Genomic DNA, 21,577 nt, shown 5'->3' with positions numbered 1-21,577 from the left:
ACTCCATTATATAAATGTGCCATATCTTCATTTCATCATTTGAAGGACATCTAGGCTGGTTCCATTTCCCAGCTATTGTGAACTGAGCGGCAATAAACATGGTTGAGGAAGTATTCCTAAGGTAATGAGATGAGTCCTTAGGATATATGCCTAGGAGTGCTACAGCTGGGTCATGTGGTAGATCAGTTTTTAGCTGTCTTAGGAAACTCCACACTGATTTCCACAATGGCTGGCCCAGATTGCATTCCCACCAACAGTGTAGAAGGGTTCCTCTTTTTCCACATCCCCGCCAACATTTATGATCATTTGTTTTCATGATGGTAGCCAATCTGACAGGAGTGAGATGGAATCTCAATGTAGTTTGAATCTGCATTTCCCTGATGACTAGTGATGTAGAACATTTTTTTAAGATGCTTATATGCCATTCGTATTTCTTCCTTTGAGAATGCTCTATTTAGCTCCGTAGCCCATTTTTTTGATTGGCTTGTTTGATTCCTTATTATTTAACTTTTTGAGTTCTTTGTATATCCTAGATATTAATCCTCTATCAGATATATAGCTGGCGAAGATTTTTTTTCCCATTCTGTAGGTTGCCTCTTTGCTTTTTTCACTGTGCCCTTTGCAGTGCAAAAATCTTTGTAATTTCATGAGGTCCCAGTGTTTAATCTGTGGTTTTATTGCCTGAGCAATTGGGAATCTATTCAGAAAGTCTTTACCAAGACCAACATGTTGAAAGCTTTTCCCTATTTTTTCCTCTAGCAGTTTCAGAGTTTCAGTCTGATGTTAAGGTCTTTAATCCAGTGGGACATAATTCTTGTGCATGGAGACAGAAAAGAATCTATTTTCATCCTTCTACAGATATATATCCAGTTTTCCCAACACCATTTGCTAAAGAGGCTGTCTTTTCTCCAATGAGTATTTTCAGCATTTTTACCGAATATCAGGTGGCTATAGTTACCTGGACTTACATCTGGGTCCTCTATTCTGTTCCACTGATCTACATGTCTGTTTTTGTGCCAGTACCACGCTGTTTTTGTTACTATGGCTCTGTAGTGCAGGTTAAAATCAGGTATGGTGATACCACCGGCCTTATTTTTGTTGCTCAGTATTATTTTAGATATTCAAGGTTTTTTGTGATCCCAAATGATATTTTGGATTGTTTTTTCTATTTCCATGAAGAATACCCTTGGAATTTTGATAGGGATTGCATTAAATGTGTAGATTGCTTTTGGTATGATTGCCATTTTCACAATATTGATTCTTCCAATCCAGGAACAAGGCATGTTTCTCCATTTTCTAGTGTCTTCTGCAATTTCTCGCTTCAGTGTTTTAAAGTTCTCATTGTAGAGATTCTTTACTTCCTTGGTTAGGTTTATTCCAAGGTACTTTATTTATTTTATTTTATTTATTTTTTGATGCAGTTGTGAATGGGAGTGATTCTCTGATTTCATCCTCTGTGTGTTTGTTGTTAGCATATATGAAGGCTACTGATTTCAGTGTATTTATTTTGTATCCTGCTACATGGCTGTAGGTTTTGATCAGCTCTAACAGTTTGCTAGTAGAGTCTTTATGGTCCTTTATGTATAGAATCATGTCACCTGCAAATAATGATAACTTGATCTCTTCCTTTCCAATTTGTATCCCTTTTATGTGTGTCTCTTGCCTTATTGCTGGGGCTAAGACTTCCAAAACTATATTAAATAAAAGTGGAAAAGCTTCCAGTTTTTCCCCATTTAGTAATATGTTGGCTGTAGGCTTGTCATAAATAGATTTTATTATATTGAGATATGTTCCTTCTATTCCCAGTCTCTGTAGGACTTTTATCATAAAGGGATGTTGGATTTTGTCAAGTGCTTTCTCTGCGTCTAATGAGATGATCATGTGAATTTTGTCCTTCAACCCATTTATATAATGTATTACATTTATAGATTTGCGTAAACTGAACCATCCCTGCATCTCTGGGATAAAGCCTACTTGGTCAGGGTGAATGATCTTTCTGATATATTCTTGTATTCTGTTTCCCAATATTTTGTTGAGAATTTTTGCGTCTATGTTCATGAGGGTGATCGGTCTGTAATTTTCTATTTTTGTTCTATCTTTGCCTGGTTTTGGTATCAGGGTGATGCTGGCTTCATAGAAGGAGTTTGGTAGAATTCCTACTTTTTCTATTTCCTGGAAAAGCTTAAGAAGCAGTAGTGTTAGCTCTTCCTTGAAGGTCTGGTAAAATTCAGCAATGAATCCATCTGGGCCTGGGCTTTTTTTAGTTGGGAGATTATTGATAACTGTTTGGATCTACATGCTTGTTAGAGGTCTATTTAAGTGATTAATCTCATCTTGATTTAATTTAGGTAGGTCATATAAATCAAGGAAATCATCCATTTCTTTCAGATTTTCATACTTTGTGGAGTATGTGCTTTTATAGTATGTCCCTATGATTTTTTGAATTTCTCTGGAATCTGTTGTGATGTTACCTTGTTCATCTCTGATTTTATTAATTTGTGTCTCTTCTCTCTTTCTTTTGGTCAGATTTGCTAAGGGTTTATCAATCTTGGTTATCCTTTCAAAGAACCAACTCTTTGTTTCATTAATTCTTTGGATTTTTTGTTTCGGTTTCTATTTCATTAATTTCTGCCCTAATCTTTATTATTTCTTCCTGTCTACTGATTTTTGGTTTGCCTTGTTCTTCTTTTTCCAAGGCTTTAAGGTGAAGCATTAGGTCGTTCACTTGTGACCTTTCTAATTTCTTAATATAGGCACTTAAGGCTATAAATTTACCTCTTAGAACTGCCTTCATTGTGTCCCAGAGATTTTGGTATGTTGGGTTCTCATTATCATTTGACTGTATAAAGTTTTTGATTTCCTTTTTGATTTCTTCATTGACCTATTCATCATTAAGTAGCATATTGTTTAGTTTCCATGGTTTTGTGTAGGCTCTATAGCCTTTCTTTCTACTGTTTTGTAGTTTACTTCCACTGTGGTCAGACAAAATGCAAGGAATTATTTCAATTTTCCTGAATTTGTTAAGATTTGCATTGTGTCCAAATATATGGTCTATTTTAGAGACTGTTCCATGTGCTGCTGAAAGAATGTATATTTTGCAGCATTTGGATGAAATGTCCTGTATATATCTATTAGGTCCATTCCTTCTATGACCTCATTTAGTACAGATGCCTCTCTGTTTATTTTTTCCCAGGATGACCTGTCAATTGATGAGAGTGGGGTGTTGAAGTCACCCACCACCACTGTGTTTGGTGTTATCTGTGACCTTAGTTCTAATCGTGTTTGTTTGATGAATTTGGGAGCACCCATGTTAGGTGCATATATGTTTAGGATTGTAATGTCCTCCTGTTGGAGTGTGCCCTTAATCAATATAAAGTGACCTTCCTTATCTTTCTTGACTAACATTGGACTGAAGTCTACCTTGTCAGATATTAGGATAGCAACCCCTGCTTGTTTTCTAGGCCCATTTGCTTGAAACACCGTTTTCCAACCTCTCACCCTAAGACAATGTCTATCCTTTGTAGAAAGGTGAGTTTCAGGGAGACAACAAATTGTAGGATCCTGCTTTTTAACCCAGTCTGCAAACCTATGTCTTTTGGTTGAGGCATTGAGGCCATTTTTATTAATAGATATTATTAAAAGGTGTCTATTTATGTGTGCCATTTTTTTTTTGGTTCCGGTTCTACCTTTGCTCTCTTGTGTTGACTAGTATTTTAGTATTGCTTATTTTTTCCAGGTTCCTTATATGTGTGCTTTTCCTTTTCTTCAGCATGGAGGATTCTATCAAGTATTTTCTGTAGAGCTGGTTTGTCTTCAAATACTCCTTCAACCTGTTTTTGTCATGGAATGTCCTTATTTGTCTGTCTATTTGAATGGATAGCTTTGCAGGATAAAGTAACCTTTGTTGACAGTTGTTATCTTTCAGAACTTGGAATACACCACTCCAAGCCCTTCTGGTTTTTAAAGTTTGTGTTGAGTAATCTGCTATAATCCTGATAGGCTTGCCTTTGTAGGTAACTTGATTTTTCTCTCTGACTGCTTTCAATATTTTTTTCTTTGGTTTGTGTGTTTGGTAGTTTAATTATAATATGGCAAGGAGAGGGTCTTTCCAGGTTTTGTCTGGCTGGGGTTCTAAAGGCTTCCGGTATCTGCATTGGCACCTCTTTTCCCATTTGTGGGAGTTTTCTTCTATGATTTTGTTGAAGACACCTGGTATGCCTTTGGAGTGGAATTCTTCTCCTTCTACTATGCCATGAATTCTTATATTTGATCTTTACATAGTGTCCCAGATATCTTGAAATTCCCACTCATACTTGTCTATAAGTTTGTCTTTCTCTTTGTTGGACTGTATTAGATCTGCCACCTGGTCTTCTAGCTTAGATATTCTGTCCTCTCCTTCATCCATTCTGCTGGTGAGATTTTCTACACAGTTTTTTATTTCATTTACTGTGTTCATCACTGCTAGTAATTCTGCCTGGTTTTTCTTTATTGTTTCTATTTCCTTATTTATGTCTTGCATTGCCTTCTTTATTTTCTTAAATTGGTGTCCTGCATCTTCTTTGATTTCCTCTTTGATTTCTTCTTTGATTCCTTTGATTTGTTCTTTGACTTCTTTGAACATATTTACAATCATTCTTTTGAAATCTTTCTCAAGCATTTCCTCTAACTTGTTCTCACTGGAGGTCATTTCTGATGCAATAATACTTTTAGGTGGATTTATATTGTCTTGCTTTTTAGTGTTTCTTGTGTTATAATGTATATATTTTTGCATCTTGGATTAAGTTAATGCTTGGATTTTCTAGCTAGCTGAGTATTCTTAGCTGTATCAATTGATTTGATGTTATATATCTTCAGGGTAGTAGCTTAAGGTGTTAGGTGTGGCTCTTAAGACTCTCAGAGTATCTACAAAGGTGTTCCTAGGGGTTGAGTTTCCCTGCTATGGGAGTATTCAAGTAGGCTGAGTGGAATAAAATACAGGTAGATTCTAAAATTTAACTAAACACTGTACACATTTAATCAAAAATAGCACTGAGTATTTATGCAAGAGTAGTTATTATAACAACCAGATCCTCTATCAACAAAGAGGTTAAGATTTCTGGTCTGTTGAGGGATCCAAGTCAGCTTGTGACCAAGTGAGACCCTTCCCTGGTGCAATCCCAATTACCTTTTGGGATTATTTTTGGTCTCAGTCAAGTTGCTGTCTGGGTCGTCAGCTGCTGTTTTGATTTCTGGAGCTGGGCACTGGCTTTTCCTGTGGGGCAAACCGAGCCTGGCAAGTGTGGCCCTGCAGATCAGCACCCCTGCTGCTGGAACTGCTACTGCTGCTGAAGCTGCCGCAACTGGATTTGCCACTGGCAACACTGTTGCCAGTGCTGGAGACACTGATGTTGCTGCCGGACTCTGCTCCTGCTTGGGTCCCGCTGTCGGCTCAAGTTGGTGTGGTCGGGTCCCGGGCCGCTGCTCTGTTCGCTGGAGCTGGGTTCAGGCGGTGGGGGAGGGGAAGGAGCCGCAGCTGCTCTGGTTCTCTCGCTGCTCCTCGTGTTCTTCTACCTCGCGGTCTGCTCCTCCGTTGCTCACTGCCGCTCTCCCTTCATGTTTCTAGAGTTTGCCGAGAGCGCGGTGTGAGGGAAATCTCCCGCACCTGGCTTTTCGGGCAGCTGGAGCCGAGTCTGGCGGCTTTCTGGTGTGCTGCCACCACCACTGTTGGTGGACCTGCCGGGGCCGCTTTTGCCGGCCTGTGCGGGCTCTGGATGCTCTGGATCTCTCCTACTTCTCTGCTGCCATTTCAATTTCCTATACACCTCACTTTTTAGTAAAAGTGTGCATTTTACTGAGTTTTTTGGACTTTTCCCCCCCTAGGCTGCTTTGGCGTGGTACCTATGCCGCCATCTTAACCACAAGTCTATTTTTGGCATTTTTATCATGAGTATCAGGTGGCTATAGCTACCCAGACTTATATCTGGTTCCTCTATTCTGTTCCATTGATCTACATGTCTGCTTTTGAGGCAGTATCATGCTGCTTTTGTTACTATGGTAGAGCCTGCTTCTTGAAGGCAGAGGCCACAGCTAGTCAATATGAGACCCCAACACCATCTGTGCCTACATTTCCCAACTCAGGAAAGCAGTAGAAAGGCAGGCGGTGGGGAGAAGAGTTGAAATCAACCCAGAGACCTCTACCAAGGGATACCCTTCCTCAGAAGGAACCATACCACAAGCAACCCCAGCTCTCTTGCTGAGGCCACCTTGCTTGGCAGTTGAGCTGGCAACACTGCAAGAAACCTCTGGCCAGACAAGGATGTAAAGCAGTTACAAAGAGAACAGGGAGAGATTCAGAATCAGGAAAAGAAATGGAGGAGAAGCTCTCCAGGGAGTCAGCTATGAAGCCATTCTTTGCTATCACCAAGTACCTGAGAAAGTCAAGCCAGTTTGCAGTGTCAGAGGCTTTGGCCTATGGTCACTTGGCTCCTTATTTCTGGGCCTGTAGTGAGGCAGAGAGGGCGAAGGAGGCGGAAGCTCTCCCCACAACAGCCTCGAAGCACAGAGGAGAGATAGGAAGGGGCTGAGGGCCAGGATGTGCTCTTCAAAGGCATGACTCCTAGTGGCTAGGCCTCACCTTCCACAGTTCCACCACCTCCCAGTAGTCTGTTAGAATTCTGAATCAGACCATGGATTAGTTCATACTTCTTGTAATTTAATCCAGTCTGGAAGCACCCTGACAGGAACACCCAGAGATGTGTTTTATTTATTAATCCCCTACGTTCCTCTCAATCCAGTCAGGCTGACAATCAAAATTAGTCAATGATCAAGGAGGACTATGAAGGTAGCAGAGATCTCCATTAACAGAAGCTGAAGACAGGAAACAAGTATTGGTGCTCCCAAGGACAGCATGGTAAACAGGAAGGAAAGAGGGAAGAGGAAAGAAGGGAGGGAGGGAGGAAAGGAGAGTTCCCATAATGGAAAGAGACAGAAGCAGCCCAGGGGCTGAGATGATGGAGAAGGCTCTCTGGGTCTCTGGCTCTTGGCCTGGAGGAGTCAAGTACAACTGCCCCCAGTAACAGCCAAACATGCCCTGGATGCAACAAGCCCTTTATTTGGTGGAACCTGAGAGACACCCCATCGCTAAAGCTTGTAACACCTGAGAGAAGTCAGAAAGTGCAAGACCCGGGCCTGCCTGTGCCTTGTGCCTTACAGTGAACACAGTAGTAGGCTGGGGAACGAGCTAGCAAGCAAGATACACAGCAGTGCACACAATTCCTGTTTTTAGCTGGCTCATCCTGTCCCCACTGGCCCATTACCATCTCCCTTCACCTCTGTGAAGAGGCAGTTCTCGTTTTTCAATAACATCAGCTCTTCTCTTACTGAAACACAGAACCCTGGGAGGAGAAAACAGCCCTCCCCTGTGGGTGAGGGTCTCTTCTAGGCAGATGACCAGAGGGATAAGCCAGGCAAGGTTGACCACAGGTGGGAGGCAGCCTCCCCCTTTGAAGGGAGAGGGTGTCTGAGGTGAGGGAACAGGCTCCAGTCTTCCCATCAGTCATGTCTGTTCTGGGAATGCAGGCAGCCAGGGCCAGCAGGCTGCAGAGGAGGCAGGTGGCCTTGGCCTGGGCCCCCTGTCCTCTGGCCAGGTTTTTCCCTCCGCAGCATCATCTGCAGAGCCCTGAGGTGTCACTAGAGTAGGTTTATGAAGCCTCTCTAGTGCATCACAGTATTCAATGCACCCTCAGCTCTTGTGAGGACCAATAGCTGATGGCCACGTCTGTTTCAACTGCTCGTGGCCCAGGCTGTATTAGTAGTAGTATTTAAATATTGGTTGTTTGGGGACTTTTTTTTTTTTTTCAGTGTTGGGACTGAACCCAGAGCTAGGCAAGGGTTCTAACCCTGAGCTCTGCCCAAGCCCTTTAAAATTGCTTTACTAGTAATCTCCTATGAGACTTTCTGTACCCACAATACTCAACCTAGTGCCTGGCATAGAATAGGGCTTAGCTTAACGAATGTCTGCTGATTGACTGACCTTCAGACAAAATAACATAATGGCTGGGCGTGGTGACGCATGCCTTTAATCCCAGCACGCAGGAGGCTGAGGTAGGAGGAACGCAGTGAGTTGGAGGCCATGGTGAGACTGCATAGTGAATTCCAGGTCAGCCTGGGCTAGAGTGAGGCCCAACCTCAAAAAGCAAAACAAAACAAAGAAACAAACAAAAAACATAATATAAGTTCCACAAACTGGCTCTATAGATGCCCCAAATGTCTGACTTCCAGTCACTGCTGATAATACCCCTAGCATAATGCAAACAATTTGAAAAGCAAATCGTATTTGTAACCCATAAATGACTGCTGCCCTCACAATGTCAGACCCACAATCCCCACAGTGTTGACCTGCATCCCCAATGAGGAGGACCTCTTCAGAGAAGGGGCAGGGAGGAGGGAAAGGGTGGTACCAATACGTGTTGTTTACATACTAAGTATGTCCCTATCTAATAAAAATAAATTTTAAAAAATAAGTATGGCCATAACATCCAAGAACTCTTGGATGTTATCAAGAGACCAAACTTAAAATCTGATGTAATAGAAGAAAGAGCTGAGATGGAACCTAAAAGTAGAGAATCTATTCAAACTATAGCAGGAATTTCCTGAATCTAAAGAAAGAAATAAGTCATTGTGGTGGTTTCAATGTGTGTCTCCCATAGACTCAGTCAACCCCCTCCCCACCTCTGCAAGGTAGGGTTTCACTCTAGCTCTGGCTGACCTGGAATTCACACTGTATTCTCAGGGTGGCCTCGAACTCGTAATGATTCTCCTACCTCTGCCTCCCGAGTGCTGGGATTAAAGATGTGCCTTAGATGTTTTGTTAAAATTTGTAACATTGGTCTCCAGGCCGCTGGGTGGAGGAGGTGTCTCTGGGGTCAGGTCCTGGGGTCCAGCCCTATGGTGCTACTGGAGGTTGAACTGAACTCCAACAGAAAAGTGTGCAGAGAGGTGTGAGCTCTGCCAGGGGGTGTGGTGGGGGTCCCCTGCTCCTTGCTGCCCAGTTTGTGCTTATTGATTTGATGTGCTGGCTGGCGGTGGTCTTGTCTTCCACCACTGATGGAACTTCCCCAGGATCTGTAAGCTTGAATTAAACCTCTTCTTTCCATTAAAAACAACAACAAAAACCCTCAGGGCCCACTGCCAGTGACTCACTTCCTCTAGCAGGGCTCCACCTCCTGAGGGTTCAACAACCTTCCCAAATAGTGTCAGCAGCTGGGGACCAAGGGTTCAAACACATAGGCCAATGGGGGGCGTTTTATATTCAAGCCACAACACACAGGGAGGGAGGGAGGAAGGGAGGGAGAGACAGAAAGGCAGATGGCAGGTAGACCTGGGACAAAGAGAGCCCTGTATTTGGGAAAGGGAAAAAAGGTCACATGTACCTTGTGTTGCAAACACGGGGTTCGAGTTCTGAGTCTGCCACTGATTGCCAGTGTGGCTGTGGACCAGCTTAGTCTCTCTGAACTCTGAACCCGTTTCTCCATCTGGGAAGCGGGGCTCTCAGCGAGAGCACATTGAAAGTGCCAGCCACTCTCCATGTGGCTCCCTGCAGGCTGCAGAGATTTCAGCCGCCGCAGTTTTCAGAGTCAGTTCTTCAGGCCCTGGTGGGGGAAAGACAGGGAGTCAAGCAGACACGTCGTAGTGTGACCAGAGCCCTGGTGCATTTATCTGGTAGCTTTTAGGGGACCAGCAAACAAAGCTTTTTCACTGCCAAAATGATTTCCACCTTGTTGCCAGAGCCTCCTCTTCAACATCCTGGCCGAATTGGTCGTCCAGCATTTTCTTAAACACAAAAATTCCCTGTGAGGTGCCAAACTAATTTGCTTAGCAATATTCTTTCTCTGTAGAATATTCCAAAGCTCAAACAAATAGCTAGCAACGTTTTATTGCCTTGCAGAAGTCCCGCCAGACCTACAGGAATGAAAAACAGCATTGCTCAAAATTAATTGAAGTCCATTACTCCTTGCAGAGGGGTAGAGTCATTCCCCTGAGTGTACCCCTCTCCTGGAAATTGTAGCACACTGTTAGTTTGCTTAGAAAATCCTCCTTGTTCTATTGAGCATAAAGATAATTTTCAGGCTAGATTGCTGTACAAATTCCTCCTCCTTCTGAGCCAATGGGATCTGAAATAATGAGATTTTAGTGCTGCTCTTATGACATTTTCCATTCTGCATTGTTTCGAGTTTTCAAACCAGCTCCATATCCAATGTCTTACTTTAGCCAGCTGGGTTGAAGAGAGATGAGAGGATAATCCAGTTAACCTCTGCAGGTTAGCATACTCCAGGAGCTTCAAGGCTCAGGAAGTGGTTGTCATTAAGACGTTATTAACCCCGGGCTTCCCACCTCTGACTCACAGCCTGGCTGTCTTCCTAGACTGTGCAACCTCTGTGCGGAAGGCTGGAGGATGGCTCTAGCATCTTCCAGCACCGGGAAGACATGGAAGTCTGGCAGATCCAAAGCAGATGGGTACAGAAATAACTAGGTGTGCATCTGCACAGGGCTGGCAGGAAAGCTCTCTGGAGGACGCCCACGCACCTCTGGGGAGCGAGCTTCCTTGTCGCTGCTCTTGCTCTGCTGGCTGTCCTAACCCCATGCCCAGCTTCAGAGTGAGCCCGTTCTTTAAGTTCAGGCTCAAATGTGCCTTCTTCAGGATCGAATTCTGAGCTTCTTGAGTTCAAGGAATTCCTCACTCTTCTCTAAACTGTCTAAGCTGTTTGCGCCGTTCTCCTAACCCTTCTTCCATATAACTTGTGTTGTTGTTAGGGACAAAGGTATTTCTTTCCTATCATTCACAAGCAACTCAAGAGCAGGACCCTTGCTTACGGCTTGCCTCTTGCTGTGTTATGTACTAATTATGAACTAATTAGACAAGCTGCTGTCCCAACTTCTGCTTCTTTCTTGTGGTAGGTTTTGCTAGAGTGTACCCCTGCTCTGTCTAGAGCTGTATTTCCCAGAGGCTTCTGCAACTTGGTATAGCCCTGAGGGTTTTGTTCATTGGATAAGAGCTGATGCGAGATGAATATTCACTTTTGATTTTGGACATTGCAGGATCTCTCCCCTTTGCTCGTTTCCCTGACCATGGTCTGTAAACAAACATGATACACAAGTTCCCCACTCTGGGGATGGCAGAGTGACCAGACGGGATAAACCTTGGTCCCTACCCAAGCTTCCTGGTGTCCACTGCTCACCCCAAAGGAGAAAGAGGAATAAACTAATGTTTTTCTTAAATTATTCTATGTTGGAATCTCTTTGTTCAAACCACTGTACCTAATCACTAATCCATATATAGGTGCTCAATACAACTTAATAGATAAATGAATAGGTCTAAGGATGAATGAAAATTAAAGCAAAATGAGTATATATATATATATATATATGATCTGATGCCAGTTACAATTAGTTTATATCAGTTTTGCCATTTTGATATAAGGTCTTACTGTATATGTAGCCCAGACTGACCTCAAACTGCCTATCAAGTTCTGGGATTACAGTGTGTGCCACCATGCTCAGTATTGCAGTTCTTGAATTAACACCTATCTTGTCCTAATGGTGTGTCTGATTTTCATGACAGGGAAAGAGTCAGTGACTATTTAGGGGAGGAGAGGAGAAACCTGTCTCAGAGGATAGCTCCATCAGGAAGTGTTTTCCCTTTCTGTATGATGTTAGGCTACTTCACCAAGACTTTGCTATCAGAAGAGGCAGGAGAGAGTTTGCTGCTGTCAAGAGTTGAGTTGGATGAAAAATCCTTCTGGAACTGAGTGGATAATCTCCTCCATGTAGACCAGCTGACAGAAAGCTGGAAGAAGCCATTCTGCATGCAGTTCAATGGGAGAGAGAAAAATCACCAGTGAAGATACTCAACAATGGACACTGCAAGCCTTATATTTGGCCAGCCAGGCCAAATGAGCCAACTGGTGCAATAGTGGTATGTCTGTCATGGTGGAAACCAACTGCACTGTAATTGTACTGGAGGCCTGCTCCATGGGAGGGAATACATCCCTGATACTGAAAACCTACAACAGGGGTAGTCATGAGCCCTACGGGTGTAACATCTGTTGATGTCTGGCTAAATGTATATACTATGCTCATCAAACTGCCCAGTAAGTACTTCTCTTAATGTTTATACCCATATATTAATGCTACTCTCACTTTTGATAGAGAACCTTCTGTTTTCAGATGGCAGTGACCTTGGGATGACTCAGAAGGCATCATGGTGCTGGAAGAAGTGACAGGAGTGCTCAGCTCTGCAATATCTCTATCACACCTTCCAAGGCTCAGGATCCATTGTCGAAGAGGTGGCAGAAAGAATGTAAGAGCCAAAGGAAGGGTAGGACTACTTAAAACGTGCTCCTCCAGACACAAAATGGCTTGGATATCCATGACCTCACAGTGCCTGACATTACTACACAAAACCATCATAATAGAAGGGAAAAATGATGACATCAAAATAAAAGAGAAACTGATTGATAGTAGGAGGGATATGATGGAGAGTGAAGTTTCAAAGGGGAAAATGAGGGGAGGGAGGGCATTGCCATGGGATATTGTTTATAATCATTGAAGTTGTTAATAAAAATAATAATAATAAAATAAAAAAGAGTTGAGTTGGAGCATCGCCATTGGCTGAATGTCCCAGCAAGGATCAGGTAACACTAAAGGACACTCGTGTAACCCTCTCCTTCTGATGGTGATGCTAAGAAATTCAGTGTGGGGTGAAAGTACACCCAACTACTTCTGAACGATGAGGTGGCATCAGAGACAGAACTAACCCTTGTCCTTCATTCTGCACAGGGTTAGGGAGAATTGAAGAGAGTGTGTTTGAAGGTGCTCTGGAAATGGTTAAGCAGATGGCTGTTTTTCTATCTGCCTGGTAACTTCCTATAGATCCATGTGGTTCTGGTTTGGCCAGTATTTACCGTCTCTTCGGGCCAAAATATTGAGAACGTGACCCAGGTGTGGCCAATGACAGGCTGGAGCCACAGTGATTTGTCCAAGGTGCATGTGGGACCTGCAAGGCTGAGCCATGAGAACTCTAGCAATGTGTGTCATGGCCACTTTCCTCCCTACTATGCGAGTCCAGATAAAGTCCATTTATAGCTCCTTGGAGCCTTTGGTTGAGGATGGAGGAAGACATGTCCAGAAATGGAAAGGGCACCTCTGCCTTGGGCCTACTCGACCTCTGTCCCCCAGGGTCACATGAGCATGTTATGTTTGACATATAAAAAAAAAAAAAACCTTCTTTTCTTCAAGCTAATAATATGAGTTAGGCATTTCTCACTTGAAATCAAAATTATTCTAATAAACTATTGCACATATAAGTAACATCATTATCCAAACAACTCATTTGTATGGAGTTAGAGAGAATGTGTAGAGATGCTAGCCGGGGACAATGTTACTTGAAACTATTTAAGAATAACCTATCTTGGTAAGAGAAGGCCATTTATTTTGACCAACCATGTGACTTCTAAGGGGACACACACAGAGGGAAGAGGATCGCAACCAGCTAGTGAGCCTAGCCTAGCCCACACTGATGATCATCGAAATAATAGTTTTGTCTTGTTTTCAGAAATTGGAATGATGGGCTGGAGAGTTAAGGTTAAGTTAAGTTAAGCAGTTAAGGCATTCGCTAAAGACTCATGTTTGACTCTCCAGGTCCCAGTTAACAAGATGCACAAGGTGATGCAAGCATGTAAGTGGCACATGGGTACAAGGTGGCATGCACATCTAGAATTCAATTGCAGTGGCTGGAAGCCCTGGTGCACCAATTCTCTCTCTCTCTCTCTCTCTCTCTCTCTCTCTCTCTCTCTCTCTCTCTCTTGCTCTTTCTCTAATAAGAAATCAAATGGAGCCGGGCATGGTGGCGCACGCCTTTAATCCCAGCACTTGGGAGGCAGAGGTAGGAGGATCGCTGTGAGTTCGAGGCCACCCTGAGAATACATCGTGAATTCCAGGGGTCAGCCTGGACTAGAGTGAGACCCTACCTCAAAAAACCAAAAAAAAAAAGAAATCAAATGGAAAGATTTTTAAAAAGAATCAGAAAGTTAATTCTTCACAAGGCAGACCATGCTGTTGCTAGATGGTCTCTGATTCTTAGAAATATAATTGAATTTGATATCCCTAATCTTTTGAGGGGTAGTTGAGGGGGCAGGTTTATTGAGTAGACTGTGAGGGGCAGAAGACCAGGCAGTAACAAGAAGCTGCCCCTCTGACCTTTTTTCATGGTCTTTATTTCACTCTCTGAAAATCCATAGTATCTTATCCTTCTATAAAGCTCTGTCCCCTTCAAAAAGGATAGTTCTTCCAACATGGGACCATAGATAACCTGTTTGCCAGAGTCTTTTCTTCTTCAGAGTGAAAATCAACTTTGCTCAGGTGACAAAGCTATCAAACTCTTCATCATCTGACTTTGCTCTTTGGGTCCCTATCAATAAGCCAATTTCTTTCTTCCACTGTGATTCCCAGAACAACGTCACAACAGCAGCTCTGTTCTTCTAAGGCACAGCATACCAGAATGACCCTTGATCTGGAACCTTCACATTCTAGACAAGCAACCTAAGTGCGATGGTTAATCACAATTCTTAACTTGTCTGGATTAGGAATAAAGCAAGAGATGAGGGTACTTCCAGGAAGGATTAACTGTGAGAAGCCCTTCTCTCACAGCGAGCAGCCCTTCTGGTGGCAGCCTATTTATGAAGAGGTTCTTGAGAGAGGCAGCCCATTTACCTGGCTGCCTCTGCTCCTTGCTGGTAAGTGCACCTACCCTCCAGCCACCATCTTTCACTGACAATAGAATCCAGCTTCTTCAGCCTTCTGGTGTGGCCTGAAGACCTCCAGCTCTCCAGGAGTCCTCTAGGTCTTGAGCACCAGATTGAGACTTCTGAGACATCTGCTTTTGTACACTGAGCAGCTACCAGCATGCAGACAGCCATTGTTGGACTACCCAGCCAGTATGATGTAAGCCACCCTAATAACCCCTTTTGTAACATGTACTGCTTCTACCTGTTCTGTTCCTCCAAAGAGCCCTGAGTAAAACACTATGTTTATGACTTCTCAAGAATTTTTTTCTTACTAGTGACTTATATGGAGTTGAAAAATTACTTTGTTTCCCCCTCTCATGAAGTGCTTTTAACCCATCCTTCATTTTTGTGGCTTATTTGTTGAAAGCAAGTAGAAGAAGTTCAATTCATCTTGCTTTATTCATTGTGGTCCACCATGCTGTGGCATTTAAAATACTGAATATGTCAACAACATGATTTTCTGCATTGCTTAGAGTTGGGCTATTTTTGAAGCAGAAATCCTGCCTCTTTGGCTTCAGTCAAATCTGTGATTAAGATGTTGGACAAACCAAGGTGATAGCAATAGGATCAAGAACCTTCCCTCCAGAAGGCCAGGTAATTTTCTCTGGGTCAGGACTCAACTAAGAATCCACCCATGGATTCTCTTTTCAAACCACATTTCCCCTCTGTGTTTCCTTGATGACGAATTTGTCAAATTTTGGAACTACCCTAATGATTGTACTAATTACAATTGTTCTTTGGCCATTGGAGAAAGCCCTAAAGCAGTGGGCACAAGGGAGGCTTATTGTGAATGTGACTGTCAGAGGTACAGCACAAAGAGAAAATCCAAATACACCGAGGCCCTGGTGTCCGGTGGCACAAGAGCTTTAGAAAGAGGAGGGGTTAGCAGACAGCCTCCTCCCATTCTGAGTGTCCCCGTGGGTGAGATGTGCTCAGTGTAATTACAGTGCATGCAGCTATCAGAATTGTGGTGGGACATGGTTCAAGCACAGAACTGCCAAGACGACCCTCTGCTCAGAATTGACAAGAATCTTATAGACATCTTCAGACTCCCAGAGTTTTTGAGGCCTTGAGCTTGTGAGCAGGTGAGAAAATATTCCAAACATTCTTAAGAGTTGGCTTGTGCTGGGCTCTTCTGAATACATCTGGGAAGGTTGCCCACACACCTAGTACAGGGGCTGGTGCCACCCACCTTTACAGTGGTGCTAGAATATAGACTCGGTCACTTTAAGAGCACTAGAATTAGGCAGAGAAGCAAGATCAGCCCCCTGTTGCCAAGGAAACCCAAGGCCACCTGAGTTCTGGCCTTCTGGTCCTATGTGCAAGCAGGGCAGCATTCAGACAGCCCTTAGAGCCTTTAATTCCCGCTGTCCATTATCTCCGCAGCTCCTGGCACTCAGGCTGAGCCACGCAGCATGAAACTCCCCTTATGAAACTCATGTTGTTCCTCAGCAGTCTACTCCCCACTTCAGCTCCTCTCCATGCTGCCTTTGACATAGTGCTATAACTCACCTAATAAAGCTTGAACCTTGAAGGGGGGCTCACCTCAGCTGCTCCTCATCAAACCAACCTGTCTTTTCCCTTTCTTTTATCTATCAAGGAGGGTCTTCCCCCTCAGTTAAGCCTTTCTGGAAGCACTGTGATAAGACACTCTGAGGTGTGTCTCAGTGATGTTTCTAAATCTATGGTGACATAGGGTCTACACTACTGCAAGGGGAAGAGGGCCGTTGGGAGCGTGGAGGAGCTCAGGAATCCTGGGCAAGCACTGTAGGAGAGCCCAGGGAAGCGGGCTTGCGCTTCCATAGGGACTTTTCACCATTTGAGTTTGGACTAAACTTTGACAGTTGGTGTGAAACTTTTCACATTGAACATTTACATTCAGAATTGGACACAACTACAGGGCTGTTGTAACAAATCACCGTTAATTCAGTGACTTAATACAGTAGAAACTCATTCTGTCACATTTTTGGTATTAGCAGAAGCAACAGTCCTTTTCCTGAGATTTGGGGAGGATTGATTTCATGCCCTTCTCTTCACTGTTGGTGACTGCTGGCCATCCGTGGCTTGCAGCCTCGTCTGCGCAGCCTCTGTCCCTGTCCTCACTCTCAAATCTCCCTTTGCCTTCCCATGGTGAGGACACTGGTCATCACAGGATTGATGGCCCCTGAATATTCCAGGATGATCTCATCTGAAGAGTCTTAATTTAGTTGTATGTAGAAAGGCACTTTCTCCAAGTAAGGTGCTATTCGTTAATTCCAGGGTTTGGAATGTGTACATAGTTCTTTGAGGATCATCATTCAACTGACTGTAAGAATCCATCTCCATTTTCTGCTTGTCCCAAGTCATCTCTTCATCTGTGTGGTGCCTTTACTGCCCAAAGCAACCGAGAGCTGCAGTTGGAAAATGACTGTGTGTGCACCACCACCTGCCATGGTCAACCTTCACCAACCTGACTGCATTTAGTCATCATAGAAACACACCTCTGTGCATTTAGGATGTTTCCAGAAAGGTTTTACTGAAGCAGGAAGGCCCTTGCTCCCTTCCCCTCTGAATGTGCATCTTCTTATGGGAGAAAATGAATTGAGCATCAGCATTCATCTCTCCTTGATTCTGTACCATGGATACAATGTGCCTCACACGCCTGGAGCCGTGGCTTCCCTGTCATGAGCCAGAACAAACCCTTCCTTCTTTGAGTTTCTTCTTGTTACAGCAATAAGAAGTTCTACCTATGGATAGAAGTACTGTACAATGTCTATTGGGGTCAGAAGAAAACACACACACACAGAGGAAACATTGCATTTTAAGCTCCCAATACCAAACACAATCTTACTTGCATAAGGTATATCAACAACTCGAATGACCATGTGTGTACTGTTTTAAAAGACTCAGGGGCCATTTCTTCCCAGGGGATAACCCGCACCCTGCTTACCACCTTGGCCCCACTTCCAGGGGCTCTTCCTACCTGTCTGATGAATCACTACATTGCTGCTGCTAGGTGGGTATCACCTAAGGGTGCTCTGAGAAGACCCTCAGGGAGCCTACTATAATAACTGATACTGTGTCTGGTGGCTTGAATGTCAAAAGTTTCCCCCATAGCCTCGTGTGTTTGTGATTAAGTCAATCCCTGGCTGGTAGAGCCTTTGGGAGGTCTTGCTGGAGGAGGTGTGTCACTAGTGACGGACCTTGAGGTTTATTAGCCCAGCTCCAATCTCACTTCTGACTCCTTCCACCCAGATATGGGACTCGATGTGAGCCAGCCTCTGTTCTGCCATGGAGAAATATCCCCTGAGGAGTGCATGCCAAAATAAACCCTTTCTGTCCATAAGCTGCTTTAGGTTGTGTGTTTTGTCCCAGCAATGAGAAAGTAACTGCCATACTGTTCAAAGATCACTGCTTGAGCAGGTTATAAGCCAGATTCATTCATTCAGCATTCGTTCACTGGGATGTCTCAGAGCAAAGACACCATCCTAGGAGGAGAGAGACAGGAAAACATAAGGATTCCCTGCCTCTAACAAGTTTTAATAAATCCCATGAGATTGCATATTTCTCCTAAGAACACAGAATTCAAAGTCACAATGGTAAATCAGCCATTTGGAACACTATGTGCCTTGCTGTCTTGGTTCTACAGCTTCACATATGTTATCTGTTTAAAACTAATGTCACCCTGTGAGGTTAGTGGTGGCTCAGTTTTCAGAATAGGAAACTGAGGCTCATGTGGTAAACTGGTTTGACTCAGATCCCCAGCCAGTGCACAGCAGAGCTGGAGTCCAAGTTCAGGTTGCCTCAGCCGCAGCTCTTCCCCCTGGGCAGCCAAAGGAGTCATTCTGCGTTGGAGTGGAGCTCAGTGGTGGAGTTCTTGCTTAGCATGTGAGAGACTCAGTCTGGGCTTGATCTTCAGTGTGGAAAAAACAACAAAAGAAAAAAAGAATAGAGAGAAATGGTGCTTGCCTTTGCTCTTGCCCTGACTTCTAAGTTATTTTTAGCTCACCCCTTCTATTCCTGGGACCCCACATTCTAAATGAGGCCTCTGGTGATCCCCACCTGAGACAGCACGGGCTGGCTCCTATTCCTCTGGCTGCTTCTCAATGCTCTAATTTGATAAGCTATGCTAATGGATGAAAATAGGTCAAATAGCAAATTTCCAATTCTATTTTAAACCAGATGAAGCTTTAATGGAAAATGAATACAAAAATGAACATGCTGGCTGAAAGACAAACTATTTCCATCATTATGCAAACATTTATCCATGCACTGTCTGGGAGGAGCTGAGCTGGGAAACACACAGGCAGGATGATGCCGTGACTCCTCCAGGCAGGGTACAGCAAGCCTGGGACCACGGTAGCTTAGAGCGGGCCTTCAGCTTTTGCTGGGAGGTTTGGAATCAATGACAAGCTGAGTTCGGCGTTCTGTAAATTCCAGCTGGAAAGAACCGTCTATGAGATTCTTATGAGGATATGAAAGGCTTGAGAGGCATTAAGAGCTTGATTATATATTTGAGAGCACAAGAGAGGGAAAGAGAGAGAGAGAGAATGGGTGGGCCAAGGGCCTCCAGCCTCTGCAAATGAACTCCACATGAATGTGCCACCTTGTGCATCTGGCTTATGTGGGACCTGTGGAGTCGAACTGAGGTCTTTTGGCTTTGTAGGCAAATGCCTTAACAGCTAAGCCATCTCTTCAGCCAAGAGCTTGATTTTAAAATATGTCACTTTTTCTTTCCCTCCCTTCCCCTCTCCTCCCCTCTCCTCTCCTCTCCTCTCCTCTCCTCTCCTCTCCTCTCCTCTCCTCTCCTCTCCTCTCCTCTCCTCTCCTCTCCTCTCCTCTCCTCTCCTCTCCTCTCCTCTCCTTTCCTTTCCTTTCCTTGGACCCTGCATTTTAGCAAGGGAGGGAAGGTCACTAACATGAATTGACCTAGACCTAAAGTTAACTACAGAACCAACAGCCTCCACCTTCCTTTTTAATTTTTTTCCAAGAATCCCACTCTAGGAAGGTGGTAAGAGGCTATAGACACAGATGAGGGGATGGCCACAGGTAAGGGTACAGTCACAGATCTGTGGCCATGTGGGTAGGACCAAGTACACACGGGGCTTGAGGGAGGATGGTGGTGCATACAATGTGGTTCCCATCTGTCAGTGGTTTCTTCTCTACTTGGTATTCTCTGAACTCACGGTTGTTTTCGTCTTGTTTTGATTTTGAGGCAGGATTTCTTTCCACAGCCCACACTGGTCTTGAACTTAAAATCCTCCTGCCTTGGCCTCCCAAAGCTAGGGTTATAGGCCAATGTCACCATTCCTTAAAAAATGCTTTTAATTTCAAAAATGATACACACTTACACAAAGAAAAGATTTAACCAATTAAAATGTTCATAAATTCTTTCCTTCTTCTTCTTCTTCTTTTTTTTTTTTTTTTTTTTGGTTTTTCGAGGTAGGGTCTCACTCTAGCCCAGGCTGACCTAGAATTCACTATGGAGTCTCAGGGTGGCCTTGAACTCACAGCGTTCCTCCTACCTCTGCCTCCCAAGTGCTAGGATTAAAGGTGTGCACCACCACGCCAGGTTTGTTCATAAACTCTTTATAATATACATGTAAATAACTATACTTATTCTCCCAGTCTACCTGGTAAGTAGCAAGTACTGTTAGCAATTTGGATAACCATGAGGTCGAGGCCAGCCTGAGACATCTAGTTGCTAGGGCTACATAGTGAGACCCCAAACTAAACAAAACAACAACAAAAATAAAATTTTGAGCTGGGCATGGTGCTGCACACATTTTTGTCCTTCAATTTTTTTTATTGACAACTTCGGTGATTTGAACAACATCCCATGGTAATTCCCTCTCTCCCCCCTCTTACCCCTTTGAAACTCCACTCTCCATCATATCCCCTCCCCCTCTCAATCAGTCTCTCCTTTTATTTTGATGTCATGATCTTTTCCTCCTATTATGATGGTCTTGTGCAGGTAGAGTCAAGCACTGCAAGGTCATGGATATCCAGGCCATTTTGTGTCTGGAGGACCACGTTGTAAGGAGTCCTACCCTTCCTTTGACTCTTACGTTCTTTCCACCACCTCTTCCACAATGGACCCTGAGCCTTGGAAGGTGTGAATAGAGATGTTTCAGTGCTGAGCAGTCCTCTTTCACTTCTTCTCAGCACTATGATGCCTTCTGAGTTCATCCCAAGGTCATTGCCATCTGAAAAGAGAAGCATTTGTAACCAAAAGTGAGAGTAGCATTAATATATGGGTATAAACATTAAGAGAAGTACTTACTAGGCAGTTTGATGAGCATAGTGTATATTTAGCCAGACAGTAGCAGATGTTACACCCCTAGTGCTCATGACTAACCCTGTTGTAGGTTTTCAGCATCAGGAATGTATTCCCTCTCATGGAGCAGGCTTCCAGTCCAATTAGAGGGCAACTGGTTTCCACCATAACAGATATGCCACTAATGCGCCCATTGGCTCATTTGGCCTGGCTGGCAAAATATAAGGCTTGCAGGGCCCACTGATGAGTATCTTCACTGGTGATTTCTCTCTCTCCCATTGAACTGCTTGCAGCATGGCTTCTTCCAGCTTTCTGGCAGCTGCTCTATATGGATGAGGTTTTCAGCTCAGCTGAAAATCCAGCAGGATTTCTCAGTGACCTTACAGCTCAAGTACGTAGAGTCTTCAGCAATAGGGTCTTACCATCTGTTCCTAGTGGGAAACTAGGAGCCTCAGCAATGGCATGTAATGTTTTGGGGACATCAGGGACCTCCGTGGCC

Source organism: Jaculus jaculus, chromosome 19 (assembly GCF_020740685.1).
Source record: "Jaculus jaculus isolate mJacJac1 chromosome 19, mJacJac1.mat.Y.cur, whole genome shotgun sequence".
NCBI lineage: Eukaryota > Metazoa > Chordata > Mammalia > Rodentia > Dipodidae > Jaculus > Jaculus jaculus.
Note: the sequence above shows the minus strand (reverse complement) of the source record.